The sequence below is a fragment of the Notolepis coatsorum genome (assembly GCF_963971535.1).
Source record: "Notolepis coatsorum genome assembly, contig: SCAFFOLD_515, whole genome shotgun sequence".
Lineage (NCBI taxonomy): Eukaryota > Metazoa > Chordata > Actinopteri > Aulopiformes > Paralepididae > Notolepis > Notolepis coatsorum.
Window position 1 is genome coordinate 57,501 of NW_028171576.1, and position 16,036 is coordinate 73,536.

Below are 16,036 nucleotides of genomic sequence, written 5' to 3' on the forward strand. Positions count from 1 at the left end.
CAAGCAGGAATCGATCCCAGGACCTTGCTGTGAGACGACAGTGTTAACCACTACACCACCTTGCCGCTTCCCCATCTGAGACTGTGTATTCTAATACTTGTGTCAATAAAGACTTCCTTGTTCAATCCACTGTGTCTGTATTCAGGGGTGTAAAAGGTACCCCGAAATTATACTTAAGTGAAAGTATGGGTACCGTCTCAAAATTGTACTCAAGTAAAAGTCTGAGTATCTGGCTAAAAACACACTTGAGTAAAAGTAAAAAAGTTTCTACTTTGAAATGTACTTAAGTACTAAAAAGTAAAAATGTAAACCTTTTTTTATTGCAAGGGATAGACCAGGGGTCTCAAACTCATTCCATCGTGGGCCAAGTTTTCATTTTAACTACACATTGCACCAGGTGAGTTAGTTGAAGAGGTGAGCCAATTAGTGAAAACATCAGCTGGTGTTTAGGCAAGGCTGGAATGAAACCAAGCATACTGTACACTCACACAAGAACCAGCATGGGTATGGGCGGGTTCATTTTCCATTGATAGGGATTTGATTGGCTGTTTTTAAATAAATTGCAGCCGCAGGATTAATAAGTTAATAACGTTAACGTTAGTTTGGCCAGAGAAACAAATATACTAATTAAAATTGTTGGACCTGCGAGATTTGTACTTTGTACTTTGTAGGTCTGCATTTTAATGTTTGAATTTTATGATGAATTGAAAATGGGGGACCTTGATGTAAACAAGACGAAAGTCTTTCTCTGGTCTGCAGCCCCTTAACCTGTTAAGCCGTAACGTCCCCCAATTGGGGGACCCTGCTTTTCTTTATCATAAATCAATCAATAGAGACCGTATTAGATCCCCAATTATCATATCATGGGGTATCATTGGAAAGCCACACTCATTTGCTACAACCCTGTCCAAAAACGTTCGAGATCGCCAAATCTGCATATGGCTCGCCAATAACAAACTATCATTACACATGGGCAAAACAGAGTCCATTCTCTTCGGTTCAAATAACAAACTCAGCAAGACCGATGGCTTCTCAGTTACAGTGGGTGACAATATTGTCACAAGGAAAGATGAAATTACCTACCTGGGTTCCATCCTAGAGGCTAATCTTTCCTGTGACAAAATGGCATCCAATGTAATAAAAAAAGTCAACCAACAAACTCGATTCTTGTACCGGATCTCCTCTCTGGTAAACAAGAATACCCTGAAGACTCTGGCAGGAGCACTCATTCAAGGGTACTACGACTATGCTTGCACCTCATGGTACCAAAGCACCTCAAAGGCACTAAAAACCAAATTACAAACATCTCAAAACAAACTAGTCAGACTACTGCTTGACCTGACTCCTAGAACCCACCTCACCCCTGCCCACTTTGACAACCTAGGATGGCTTAGAGTAGACGACAGAGTACAGCAACTTGCAATGGGCCTGGTCTACAAGATACACTACACGACTAAGGTACCCATGTACATGTCAAAATACTTCCCAAAGGTCAGTGAATACCACGATCACAACACCAGAGGGAGCTCCACAAATCATGTTAAACCCAGATTCGGCTCAAACAAGGGACTAAACACATTTCGCAATTATGCCACATCAATGTGGAACGCCCTACCCAAAGCTGTAAAGGAATGTGAATCACTACCCACTTCCAAAAACACTCTCAAAGAACACCTACGGGAGACTGTAATTCGAAACTGGCCCCTACAAATGTCCTAACCCAGTTGTACAGTAAATGACCAAGTATGGCTTTGTCAGTATTCCAATGTACAGTGTACAGTGTCCCCCACCCACCCCCTACTCAACCCCCGCCACCTCCAATGTACAGTTCCCAGTTTTTTCTTTTTTTTTATGTTTAGCCAAGAGTAAAGACCATAACCCTATTAAAACAGCAGTCAAAGTGTATATTTTCATTTTTACCGATGTTTTGTAATATTTACCGAAAATAAGAATTTATCTGGAAAATGCTAATTATATCTCTTTTATCGTAAAACCATGAGGAAATGACTAAATCCAGATGTAACCCTGCCATTGGAAAGAGGAGCCTTTTCCCTATCCATAGATGTATGATTTGGCCATAATGTCAAGGTCAAGTTCAAGGTCAAATATGAATTTATAATTAAAATCGCTTATCATTTATTACCGTATCTACAAATCTTTCTATTTAATCATCTTCCCTTTATTCATTTGCTTAGATTCTTTGTACACTTGATCTCAATAAGGTGGTGAATGAACTCATGGTGCAAAATCTCTTTGTTACAATTGTAACATGGTGTTATTCACCGGCACAGATGCAAAAAAATAACATCATTTATATTCTCCTTTTTTTCATTACAATTTACTCAAGCCTTTACACAATATTTCTGACATACCCCCAGGTCCCTAGATGTTCCTAGATACCAAGAACATGCAAATTGACCTTGTAGAAGTGGAGCAATCTTCCATTTACTTAGGCATGTACCTTTAGGCGAAATTTCTGAAAATAGGGCTACAGCTTTTATTGAGCTGTACTGTATTGTACCCATTCTGCAATCTGTTAATACAATTTTCAATCAATCAATCAATCAATCAATCAATCAATCAATCAATCAATCAATCAATCAATCAATCAATCAATCAATTAAATGTAAAAAGTAAAAACTATACTTTTTTTCTCTGAAATGTAATTGAGTAAATGTACAAGTATACAAACCTAATAATACTCGAGTAAAGTACAAATCCCCCAAAACAGTATTTAAGTATTGTAACGAAGTACAATTACTCAAGTACTTTACACCCCTGTGTCTGTATTGCTATTTTTGGAACCTACTGCGAACAGTTCAGATCGATTTCATCAGCCACTGGGGACTTTCCATTCTTGAGTGATTGAATGGCTTTGATGATTTCTATTTCTGTTGGTGGGTTGATATTGATGTTGGTTACAGTGGTTGGTTACAATGGTTATTGAGGATATTGAGGATGTTGAGGTTTTAACATAACATTTATTTGGTGATCTGTGGTATCTTCCTAGCTTCAAACATGGTTCCGACATTCCAGAAGTGTTCAGGGCCCACTTCCTCACGCCGCCAACTTCTCGACGGATTTCATTGGAGGCGTCCATATGAGTTTGGGGCTCTTGTGGGCCTTCAGATCCATGTTGTGACAGAATGGGGTTGCGGTTTTTACCGAACGGAGTTGCTAGCCCCACGTCTAACCACTGGCCATTACTGGCTATCGGAGTGGGTGGTGGAGTTGATTTGCTAGTCCTCTCTCTTACACCTACTGTTTTCCAGGTATCGGATTACAGACTCATACCACATGAGACCAGACAGGTTTAAGATAGAGGTTGCCCTGACACGTCAAGCCCTATCAACTCCTGTTACCATGTAGGTTGCATTTGCCTTGCAAGTTACCACTATTGGAAATACGAGGCACGTATCTCTCTCTCTCTCTCTCTCTCTCTCTCTCTCCTAACCTAACCTATTCTTTCCCTCCCTCTTTCTATTACCCTATTAGAGCAGGATAACTGGGTGGCACCAGTGGTCCGATGTGTGCGTGGCACGAGAAGCGTGAATGGACTCAGCAAGCATCAGTTTTCACATAATTAGAAAGGTATAAATGGATCCCTGTGCTCCAGAGGATTTTCTCCTTTTGTTGCTTCAGTGAGCACCTCTTTTGTACAAGTGAATTCATACGGATCAGCGCGTGCTGATAAGATCTGATGGGCTGACTTACTCAGGATATCAGATGGAGCTGAAGGGATCTGATCAGTTGACTCACTCAGGATCTCAGATGGCTTTCTTGCTCCTCAGTCATGTTTGAAGAAGATGAGCAGGGGCGTACTGTACAGTAGTGGAGGGTATAAACCAACCTAGATGCAGTGTTTAACCCACTCTTTTGATCTGAAAGTCATAATATAGATTAAAATGACTAATATTAGAATAATATAATTGATATGCAAATAGGTTATTTTTGAGGAAAATGCTGGTTGGGGCATATGGGAACCGATATATGTAAATATGTACAGTGTACAATGTATATATTGTGGATTATTGGTGGTACTGGGATTGACTGTAATTCATCATTTACCCACCTTTTGTTTCACCACTGCATCATTGGATTATGAGGAATAAAACACAGCGAGCAACAGTAAAACTTGGATCACATGGGGACATCTAAGATAAAGGTCAACGTACTTTACCGTAAGTTCTATTTTCAGAATAGAAATATAGTAAACCACCTTACATCTAACCAGATCTATTTGCTCCTGGCTGTACATTCACTCATATGGGCGTGAGTATGGATCATTCGGTTTCCATTCAGGTTGGTATATAAGCATAATGATGTAATTAAGCAATAACACAAGTCGAGGTCATGCTATGGTGGTCGTTGGCACCGGTGTGCTGCTGACGTAGGAATGAGGCTGTAGGCCAAGTTCTATGGATCAGAACGGTACCAATAATCCACCCTAAAGCAGGACCTTGGGCAATGTTATTGCTTTTATACCAGATTTTTACATAATCCTTTCAAACATCAGATTCAACGAAGACCAACGCTTTATTTTGGTCCTCCACATTGTTCCCTGTTGCTAGGTAACAATGTACCAGATTCATTCATGTCTCTTATCCAATCACAATGTTGGTTTATAACTAAATTAAATAAGTATATAATTGCAGTGTCCAGACAGCCAGCCCAGTTAGGCCAGATATCTCTGTAAACTAAGGTTGCTTTTAAAATGTAATTTGTTACAGATTACTGATTATCTGAGTCATTATCATAGTCCATTGGATTACAGTAGACAACAGAGTACAGCAACTTACAATGGGCCTGGTCTACAAGATACACTACCACTAAGATACCCATGTACTTCCCAAAGGTCAGTGAATTCCACGACCACAACACCAGAGGGAGCTCCACAAATCATGTTCAACCCAGATTCGGCTCAAACCAGGGACTAAACACGTTTAGCAATTATGCCACAACAATGTGGAATGCCCTAACCACAGCCGTAAAATAATGTGAATCCCTGCCCTCCTTCAAAACCACTCTCAAAGAGCACCTACAGGTGGCTGCAATTCGAAACTGGCCCCGGTAAATGTCCAAACCACCCCCTCCAATGTACAGTTTCTTCCACCTCGAATGTATATATATTTTTTATGATCCCTTTCTAGACAGTACTGTATATTTGTATATCATAAATGTCTGGATGAAACAGTACTGTATATCTATCTGTATGTCATGTACAGTATGTCATAAATGTCATGATGAATTGAAAATGGGGGACCCTGATGTAAACAAGACGAAAGTCTTTTTTTGGTCTGTATCCCCTTAACAATTGTTTGTATTGAGCCGTACTGTATATTGCACCCATTCAGCAATCTGTTAATACAGTTTTCAATCAATCAATTCAATCAACCAACTCAGCGATGTAATCAGATTACCTTTTGATTACTTTACCTCCAAACTCCACAGAATATGAAGCAAAACATAACTCTTGGAGATAAACAGGAAATTTGTTCCAGTTAATGTTATCATCCTCTGTCTACTTCATAGTCAAGACAATGCTGCTTGTTCTAACATACCTGACCTCAACCAACTGCACTGTCTCTATTGTCAGAGAGGTGGCGCCACTGTATGTAAAGTGTATTTACAATGTCAACACAAGTGGGCGCCACCTCCCCAGCACAACATGAAGCCTCTGTTCTTATGGCTCTCATCTGATGATTTGAATGTAGTCCTGTGATTAGAATTGATTTGATTTGATTTGATTTGATTTGATTTGATTTGATTTGATTTGATTTGAACTGTATTTCTAGTAGATATTCACACAAGCATGTGAGTGTGAGAAAAGACCATTGAAAAGAAAATAGAGTCCAATACAGAAAACATATTCATAATTACAAGGTGGTACCTCAAATTACAGGCTACACATTCTGGTGTGTGTGTGTGTGTGTGTGTGTGTGTGTGTGTGTGTGTGTGTGTGTGTGTGTGTGTGTGTGTGTGTGTGTGTGTGTGTGTGTGTGTGTGTGTGTGTGTGTGTGTGTGTGTGTGTGTGTGTGTGTGTGTGTGTGTGTGTGTGTGTGTGTGTGTGTGTGTGTGTGTGTGTGTGTGTGTGTGTGTGTGTGTGTGTGTGTGTGATCCCTGTGCTGTGCTACAAAGAGAGAACAGGGATCCTTAGCTCTTTTGGAACCAGTGTGTCTGAGTGTAATCAAACACAACAGGGTACAGAGGGTGGAGTATACAGGTTTTAACATGTCTCTTTGTCAACTGTGCAACTGTATGGGGAACATATTAAACCAATAGCTTCAAGCTATCCCTTAATTATGTTCCCCATCCCTGCTACATAATCCCAACGTTTTAATTCTGCCGTAGGCCTAGCTATATTGACAACAGGCCATATCAGAGGTCATAAACTCCTGAGCGGTTTAAAACCTGCCCAAGACTACATCATCTGAAATAATACTATCAATCAAAGAATCACGTTATGCTTTGCTCTTGCTGCTTGTTTTACACAGATTGTATGTATTATTTCTTACTGATGTGAAGCACTTTGAACGTAAGGTTATCCTATAACCCTAGTTATATGAATACTGGCTGAGCGTCTCGCTCTGCCTACTGAGATACATCACTATCTCCAGCACCTAGTGTGCTCTGGGAAACAAAACAAATGCACCCACTTGCACGTGACCACGCCACTCCCATGCGTCCTCTATATTACGCCGGAAGTGGTCACGCCTCACCCTTCCCAGTTTGATTTACATAAGCGGAAAACATCCAAGGGACCTCAGGGCGCTAAAGAGCGAGACGCTCAGCCAGTATGCATATAACTAGGGTTATAGGATAACCTTACGTTATATATCATCTGGCTTCGCGTCTCGCTCTGCCTACTGAGATAAAAGGCAGAGCGGACGCGCGGCCCTGACAAATGCACCCCCTGAGGGCCCGTAAGCCCCAGCCAGGGAGGAGGGGAGTCCCGTCCACCCGCCCGTCCTAACGAAGGGGGGTAGGCAGTCAACTCCACCAAAGTGCGAAAAAAGGGGAACCAGGTACCCCCGAACGCACAGCGCAAGCGGGACCATGTGTGACACAGCACCCTGCGGTCCACACCCACACACCCCTGCTAGCCCACCTGATGGCGGGATGCAGGAGAGGTCCCGGACCTCAGGACCGCCTGGGAGACAGAACCCCCAGTCATGTCCATGAGGTAAAACCTAACGAAAGGACTCTGTGAGGACCAGGAGGCCGCAGCACAGATGTCCTCCACTAGGCCCCCCCTAACAGGGCAGCAGCGGCCGCCACTCCACGAGCCCCCGGGGGGAACCTGTCCAGCCAACGTGTAGCAAAGGTCAATGCCCTCGCACAACCAATGTGACAGGCGCTGCTTGGACAGCGCCTCACCCGCGCGAGGGCCACCGTAACAAACAAACAGTTGATCGGAAGCCCTGAGACCCTCAGGGCTCAAGGTAAACCCCCAGTGCACGGACAGGACAGGACACGACAGGTGAAGGCTCACCTCCAACCCACTAGCGTCAGGAGGAGGGCGAAACGCCTGAAGCACCATATCCCAGGAGCGACAAGAGCTCCGGATATTCTTTGGCACGAAGGCCGGAACAGGCCACAGAGTCGCCTGCTATCGGCCCAAATAGACAGGTACTCCGACCACACCGAGAGAGCACATGGCTCACCCACGCATTTAGCGGAGGTGATGGCCCAAAAAAGGAACGCGGTCGTAAGACAGACGATCCAATGGCGCCTGCTCAAGAGGCTCAAACGGGGACCCCAACAGCCTTTCCAGAACAGTTGGAGGTCCCGACTCGGAGACAGAGAACGTTCCACAGGCTTGAGACACCGTGCGCCAAGCAAGAACGTCCCACGAGAGGGTGGCTGAACAATGTCCTGCCCCCCACTCTCGACCATACGCCACTTCCCTGCGTAAGCCGCGGTAGTGGGCGGAGCGTGCGCGTTCCGGATGGCGTTAACCACAGAAGAGTTAAGACGCATCCCCACCAGATTCACCCTTTCAGCAGCCAAGCCTAGAGGCTGCCCCAGAACAGGAGGCAGAACAGAGTTCCGCGTGCCTGAGAGAGGGCTAGCGGTGACCACGGAACAGGCCACGACGGGGCCGCCAAGAGCTGAATCAGGGCCGGGAACCACACAGCCGAGCCCCGGCCCGGCGCGACCAGGATCAAAGTCCTGCGCTCCTGATGTACCCGCCCCAACAGCTGAGCTATCAGGTGTATGGGGGGGAACGCGTACAGAATCCCGGGCGGCCACGGATACATCGAGAAGGCATCCACCCCCAGAGAGGGGTTGTCCTTCCGACTGACCGAGAACCACAAGGGGCACCGGTGGGACTGTCTGCTTGCAAACAGGTCCACCATGGCCTCCCCGAATCGGTCCCAGATTATGTCTGGATGTAGTCCCCACTCGTCGGGGTGAGGACCGCCCTGCGACATCACATCCGCACCCACATTCTCCCTGCCGGGGATGTGGAGAGCCCTCAGGCTGCGCAGATTGAGAGATGCCCATAGCCAGAGCTTGACCGCCGCCTGGTGCAGACGGGGGGAGCGTACTCCTCCCTGTCTGTCGATATACGCCGCTGACGTCATGTTGTCCGTCCTGATCAAAACATGCTTGCCCACCACAAGGTGGCCGAGCCGTTTGAGAACCAGAAGGACTGCCTTCAATTCCAACACATTGAAATGTAGTGCAGACCGGGCAGCATGGTCCTGCCGGCTGCCTCCTACTGCATTGGCCCGACACGTCCCCCCCCCATCCCGTGAGGGAGGTGTCGGTGAAGACTGTGACGTGTGACAGCCTGCTGCCCATGGGGACCCCGCTGGTGAGGGCCGCAGGCCCTCCCCAGAGGGCGAGGTCCCCCAGTACTGACATGGGAACTTTCAGCCGCTTCCACTTGTCTCTCACCGGGTCCATTTCCATACTGGAAAACCACCTCTGTATCCTCCTCATGAAGAGGAGGCCAAGAGGGACCACGAAGTGAGCAGATGCCATCATACCGACCAGGCGCATCACGGACAGCGCCGTAACCGTCCTAGGACGGAACCTCCCGAGCGTGCCAAGATCCACTCGCGGCCGCTCTGAGAGGGATGCCCATATAGACCCTGAGCTTAGAAATAAGCCCAAGTACTCCACCCGTTGACTGGGAAGAGGAGTACTCTACTTCCAGTCTACAGCAACGCTAAACGCAGTCGTACGCTAAACCCTGAAAAGGAAGCATAGGTATGTCCTAGGAGGGAAGATGGGGATGCGAATACGCATCCTTCAGGTCTATGGAGGTGAACCAGTCCCCCACCTGACAGCGCTTAACAGGTGGGTGACGGTCAACATTCTGAACCTTCCATGGGACAGGTCCAGTATGGGTCTGACACCCCCCCCCCCCCCCCGATTTCTCGGGCACCAGAGAATATCGGGAGGAAACGCCGCTCATCGCTTCCTCCCATGGGACCACGACGGCGGCCTGCTTCGTCGCCAGAGAATGAATCTCCTCGGCCAGGGCTGTCACTGCCGCAGACTCTGATAATAGAGTCTGTACCAAACCCAAAAACGGAGGGCGGGGGTGTGTAAACTGTAACACAAGCGCCGCCCTCAGCGTTCTCTCCATCCACACCGACATATGGCTACTACTGCAGCCATACGTGGTAAAAATTCAAAGCGCCCCCGCCGCCAACTGCCGCTGGTCCGCTAGGAATCGTAGATAGGTGGCCCGGTCCCTCCCGCTGTGCGTCGTCAACCCTGGTCTTGCCAACCCCGCAAGCAGGGTGTCCCGCGGAGCCGGGATATCGCACCCTGACTCTACCAATGAGGCAATCGCACCCAAGGGGGGGACCCTGACAGAAGGGCCGGTCTGATATGGGGGGAGCGGCCATCACCCCTGGTGACATAGGCTCCCCCGCTGAGCATCTTCCCGGCTTAGCTTGCTGAGGACAGCCTGCTCTGCAGCTGGACATGCATGGTGTGTGGTCCCACACTGCCCGATAGGGTGGGTCTCTACACACCGTAGCCCTGTAGTGATATTACTACCACCCAAATGACGTGTGCCTAACTGACCACCGCGGGATCGGAAGTCCAGACGGGGGAGGCACTAACGTAATACCCGGCGAGGGTGGGGCTGGGGGGAACCCACGTTGCGACCTCCTGGGCCTAGAGTTCCCCCTCTGACAAAATGTTTTAGATACAGGGAACCCTGCTCCGTCAACAGATACAACACCAGACTCACCAAACACAGACGCAGGACGTGTAGTGTGAGAACGCTTGACAGCACAGCATTCTCATAGACAGACCCAGGCCTAGCTAGCAACTGGGTGTCAGCCCCTGTCTCCATGAGAAGCGAAATGTGGGGCGCGGAGCCCAGGTCAAATACCGCCCGCGCCTCCGTGGATAGACCAAGGTCCACCCGCGGAAAAGGGAGCCCTGAGGAGGAGACCCCTCCCCTCCTCAAGGGGAGATTGCTCCAACCAAGATGCCTGTGAACAACCGTTGACAGCATCCTAGCCCTCCCTGCGGTTATAGCTTGCGGCTGGGTCAAAAACTGAATAACCTCAAAACCTTGCGCAATGGTTTTGACGTCGGCTAGCCCTAAGGCCCCACCACCGACACCATTTTTGACAGAAAAGCAGCCAATTGAGCAATGTTGTTAGTTGCTGCTAAATTCTGTACTGTGGCGGTGTAAGCTTCATCAGCCCACCAGCCACCTGCCGGGCCGACTCGCCTCTTGGCGTCGGCCGGGCGGGATACCGTTCCACCATGTCAGGGCAAAGGACCGATGCCACCTGCTCCACTAAGCACGGAACAAAGTCTATTACTAGTGAAGCACTGCTCCACTAGTAGCCATGCAACAACCTCCCCTGCGGTGTGCACCCGTGACGGGATAAATGAATGAATGAACCAAAACTCTATTAACATATTGCAGAATGGGCTAGCCCAATACACACAATTGTTAAGGGGATGCAGACCAGAGAAAACGTTAGTCCTGTCTACATCAGGGACCCCCATTTTCAATTCATAAATTCACAAAATGCACACCTGCCCTGAGCCCTGTCGTCAGCCCATCCACCCAGGTAAAGGGTAAATAAGCCTCCGCTAAACCCCCAACATTAGACATTGATTGACCGTCAGCATGAATGGTTAAGAGGGAAGAGTAAAGACAGACCCGGCGGGGCACATGGGAACGGCACCCCAAACATCTTAACATTAGCATTAGCTGTGCGCTAGGATACTTGGAAAAACATCCAAAAGAGTCATGATGACCACGTTTATCCAAATATCCCGCCCCCTGCGCCAATACATCACTCGGTCGTCTCACGAGACAACGAGCAGTATTACACATGCCAGTACCAATGCCTGCTAGCGCAGGTCCTACCTGGGCGCGACGTGGCTCGACTGCCAACCGTCGCGCGAAGTCCCTCGGTCCGCTGTCACGCGACGAGGAAAAAACAGGACAGGACCGCCGCGCTGTTAAGACGTGCCGAGAAGGTTCCGGGGCTGGCGAACTTCTGGCGAATTCCCAACATTGTGTAATTTCTCCTTACGCTTCATAACAATCTCCAGTTCAGAAGTGCATCTGAGCTGCTTCCGTGTTGGAAACGAATGAGGAAGGGTGAGGCGTGACCACTTCCGGCGTAATATAGAGGACGCATGGGAGTGGCGTGGTCACGTGCAAGTGGGTGCATTTGTTTTGTTTCCCAGAGCACACTACGTGCTGGAGATAGTGATGTATCTCAGTAGGCAGAGTGAGATGCGAAGCCAGATTATATATAACTGCAATCCCCTGTATGAAAGGTGCTATACAAATAGTTATTATTAACAATCAATCAATCAGTTACCTACCTGGACCTTATTTCAATCAGATCAATTGATACACAACTTTGCATGTATCTAATTATATTACTAGTAATAAGTAAAAGACACCTCTATGACCCTCCCTCGTATTTCTTGGGGCGATCCTCCGCAATGATTGATTTATGGCTTCTGACATGATTTATGGCTCAAGCCTCCATGCCATTAAACCTGGTGTATTCTCCTGATCCATTACACATTCTGAGTAAGAGGACATGCAGTCCAGCAGGTCTAGTCATTTAATGAGCATTTTACAATTATAGTGTACATACTACATACCAAGACATGCCAATAGATTGTGTGTGTGTGTGTGTGTGTGTGTGTGTGTGTGTGTGTGTGTGTGTGTGTGTGTGTGTGTGTGTGTGTGTGTGTGTGTGTGTGTGTGTGTGTGTGTGTGTGTGTGTGTGTGTGTGTGTATGTGTGTGTGTGTGTGTGTGTGTGTGTGTGTGTGTGTGTGTGTGTGTGTGTGTATGTGTGTGTGTGTGTGTGTGTGTGTGTGTGTGTGTGTGTGTGTGTGTGTGTGTGTGTGTGTGTGTGTGTGTGTGTGTGTGTGTGTGGGTGTGAGAACTAGTGTAGAGAAATTTGGACAGGGTTTTTGAATTGCTATTTAAAAAGTTTTAAATCTCATAATTAAGTTTTAGATCTGATCATTACATTTGATGATTTTACATTTTCAGATGTTAGGCATCTTAGCAAAGGCAACGGTTGCACACAGAAAGGCCGCCTGCTGCCTGAATATTAAAGGCAACCTACTTGTGTCTAGCCACGCCCAACTTGTGTTTAGCCACGCCCCCGCGGCGACGCGGCAGCGGCAGACACGCATTCTTTCGCCGGTTAAGTTTAGGCATGTTAAGTTTAGGCATTGTTTCGGAGTTGGTTATGGTTAGGGTTAAGGTTAGGCATTGTTTCGGAGTTGGTTAAGGTTAGAAGGGTTAAGTTTAGGCATTGTTTCGGAGTTGGTTAACTTTAGGGTTAAGGTTAGGCATTGTTTCGGAGTTGGTTAAGGTTAGAAGGGTTAAGTTTATGTTTTAGGGCGGTCAGGTGGCGTAACGGAGATTGCGTTCGTCACCAAACCCTGGAGCGGCTAGATTCGCCTGTTCGAGTCCAGCTCACAGCTCCGGGGTTGTCACCAGCTTGGCTGGCCGTTCACACTAATACAATTGGCAGTATTAGAGGGTGGGAGAAGCTGGCGGGGTGGGTCCGGGTCGTTGTAAACAGCGACTCCTACAGTTCGGTCGGGGCGCCTGCTAAGCGCGGATAGGACTTGAGTGGGATAGTGTGATCCTTCCACACGCTACGCCCTCTCAATGAGAATCCGCGCTGCCAGGTGAAAAGAAGCGGTTGATTGGCTGGACGTGTGTCGGAGGAAGCACGTGGTAGCCTCCACTCTCCCAGATGATCTGACTGTGGGGGGTAAGTGCGCAGCGACCAGGAAGGGGATTGGGAATTGGCATAACGACTAAAATCGACTAAAATCGGAGGAAAATGGAGGGGGAAAAAGATAAAAAAAAAAAAAAAAAAAAAAAGGTTAAGTTTAGGCGCTGTTTCGGAGTTGGTTAAGGTTAGAGTTTGTCTCAGAGAATGGCAATAGAATGCAGCCTATTTCCGCGCTGCAGCTCTCTCGCGCTGCCGCAGTCACATGGGCGTAGTGGCCAATCAGAGAAACGCTAAACACAAGTAGGTTGCCTAAAATATTCACGCCCCCCTGCTGGGGTTTTGAACCCAGGACCTTCTTGCTGTGACAACAGTGCTAACCACTGCGACACTGTTTCATTTTATTAAAACACACAGTCGAATTTTCAAAGGGGGGCGCTGAAAAACTCAAAACGAGGGGGAAGAATGGGGATCTTATGGTTCCCCTCTAAACCTGGTGTGATTGGCGCGGAATGGCTAGTACCGGCTGTAGAAGCAGAAACCGACTTGGTGGATTTGTACTGTTAGAATATTAGAATTCATATTGTTTAGATAGGTGTCGTATTTATGTTTGAACTCTAGGGGGGCAACCTCCTCTATATAAGTAACCTAGCTGATCACTGTAATTCATGCACCTGTTATGGAGATATGTTTTCCTACCTGTTTCACTGTTTGGAACTGACAAATTGAGCAACTGACAACTGCTCTAATTGAACCATTTATTCACTATTATTCTTTTTTGGACAATAAAACCCTGTAACCCGTACCAGCCGCAACTTGGACATTCTTCTATATTTACATCACAAACTGTGTTACTGAGTAGAGAACTAATTATGCTTACATGCTCTCTCTCTAACACACACACACACACATACATGCTCTCTCTCTCTAACACACAAACACACATGCTCTCTCTCTCTCTCTCTCTTTCTAACACACACAGACATGCTCTATATCTCTCTCTAACACACAAAATGACATGCTCTCTCTCTCTATATTTCTCTCTCTTTCTAACACACACACACAAACAGACATGCTCTCTCTCTATCTCTCTCTTTCTAACACACACAGACATGCTCTATCTATCTCTCTCTCTTCAATTCAAATGGGCTTTATTTCACATTCTTGTATTTCTCTCAGTAGGTATGAGAGTTTTGAGTTATTGTCGATGTTTTCAAAGTCTCTTTGGGTGTTTGCAATTTGTGGGAAGTATGTCTTGGTATAGTGGGCAGGTTGTTAAGAAGTGGAGCTCGGTTTCCACCTCATCTTGTGTGCAGTGGGTCTGTCTTCGCTTGGGAGCCAGGTCTGCCCATGGCGGCCTTTCTCGATGGCTAGGCTGTGCTCGCTGAGTCTGTACCTAGTCAAGGATCTTCTTAGTATTGGGTCAGTCACAGTGCTCAGGTATTCTGCAGGTCTGTGCAGTGATAACACTGTATATTGACTGTAGAACGGGAGCTCTCTCTCGCTCTCTCTCTGCTATATGTTGACTGTATCATGCCCAGCCTCGGGCAGCGCTATTATTTAAGAATATGTTGACTGCATGAAAAAAATATATATATATATTATATATATATAATATTTTTTTTTTTACTTTTAGGGGGGCCTCGCGTTTAAATCTCGCACAGGGCCTCGCATTTCTCCCAGGCGGCCCTGTCTGCAGCAGACATACTATTGGTTTCAACGAAGGGAGGGGTTACATGTGTACAGTCGGCCGGCGTGCGTCAGCTGCGTCTGACTATTTCGCGCGTGCAGCATTGGAGGTTATGCCAGCCAAGACGAAGAGGACGGTCGTTCGGCAGATGGACTGAAGATGAAAGTTGTTGCATGTTAGAAAGTTCAGTCAGGCTAGCCATGTCGGCTTAGCTAAAGGCAGGGACAGCTAGTTAGCTTTAGCTACGTTATAATAACGAGTGCTAATGTGTGGTTCAGTCGGGATAGCCATGTCAGCTAGTAGCTTAGCTAAAGGCTAACTAGCGTTAGCTAACCTAGAGAGCGCGTGCAGCATTGTTATGCCAAGATGAAGAGGACGGTCGTTCGGCAGATGAACTTTGTCAACTCCACGCGGTTGTCTCCATCCTCTTGGACGTTTGGTGAGTTTTTAATGCACTCTATTCTATTCCCGCCGTGGAGATCTCTCTCTCTCTCTCTCGGGCCGGCTAGCTATCGTGGCTAAGGCTAACGTTATGTTGGCTAATGTTATGTGGAGCCAGCGGGCTGGCTAGCTATCGTAGCTGACGTTTTGTTTGACCAGCGGGCCGGCTAGCTATCGTAGCTAACCTTATGTTGAGCTAGCGGGCCGGCTAGCTATTGTAGCTAATGTTATGTTGAGCTAGCGGGCCGGCTAACTATCGTAGCCAACGTTATGTTGAGCTAGCGGGCCGGCTAGCTGTCGTAGACGTTATGTTGAGCCAAACGGCCGGCTAGCTGTCATAGCTAATGTTATATTGAGCCAAAGCGGGCCGGCTAGCTAACGTTATATTGAGCCAAACGGGCCGGCTAGCTGGCGTAGCTAACGGTGTGTACCTGGTGTCAGTACCTGGCTACTCTATTTGCAGTTAGCCTATTTAGCTGATGTCGGCCGTTGGCTCCTTGCTACTTTGTTTTCTCTGGTATAGACCCTCTTCTCTTTGGATTTAAGTGTTGATCTTTGTCCTTTTGGATCTATGTATATTCATGTTGCCTTTGTGAAGTTATCTTTTCCTTCTGTTTTGTTCTTCCATTAAAAGTTGAATATCCTTTAGGGGCTCATCTTAGCTGTCTTGCTTATCTCTCTCTCTCTCTGTCTGGA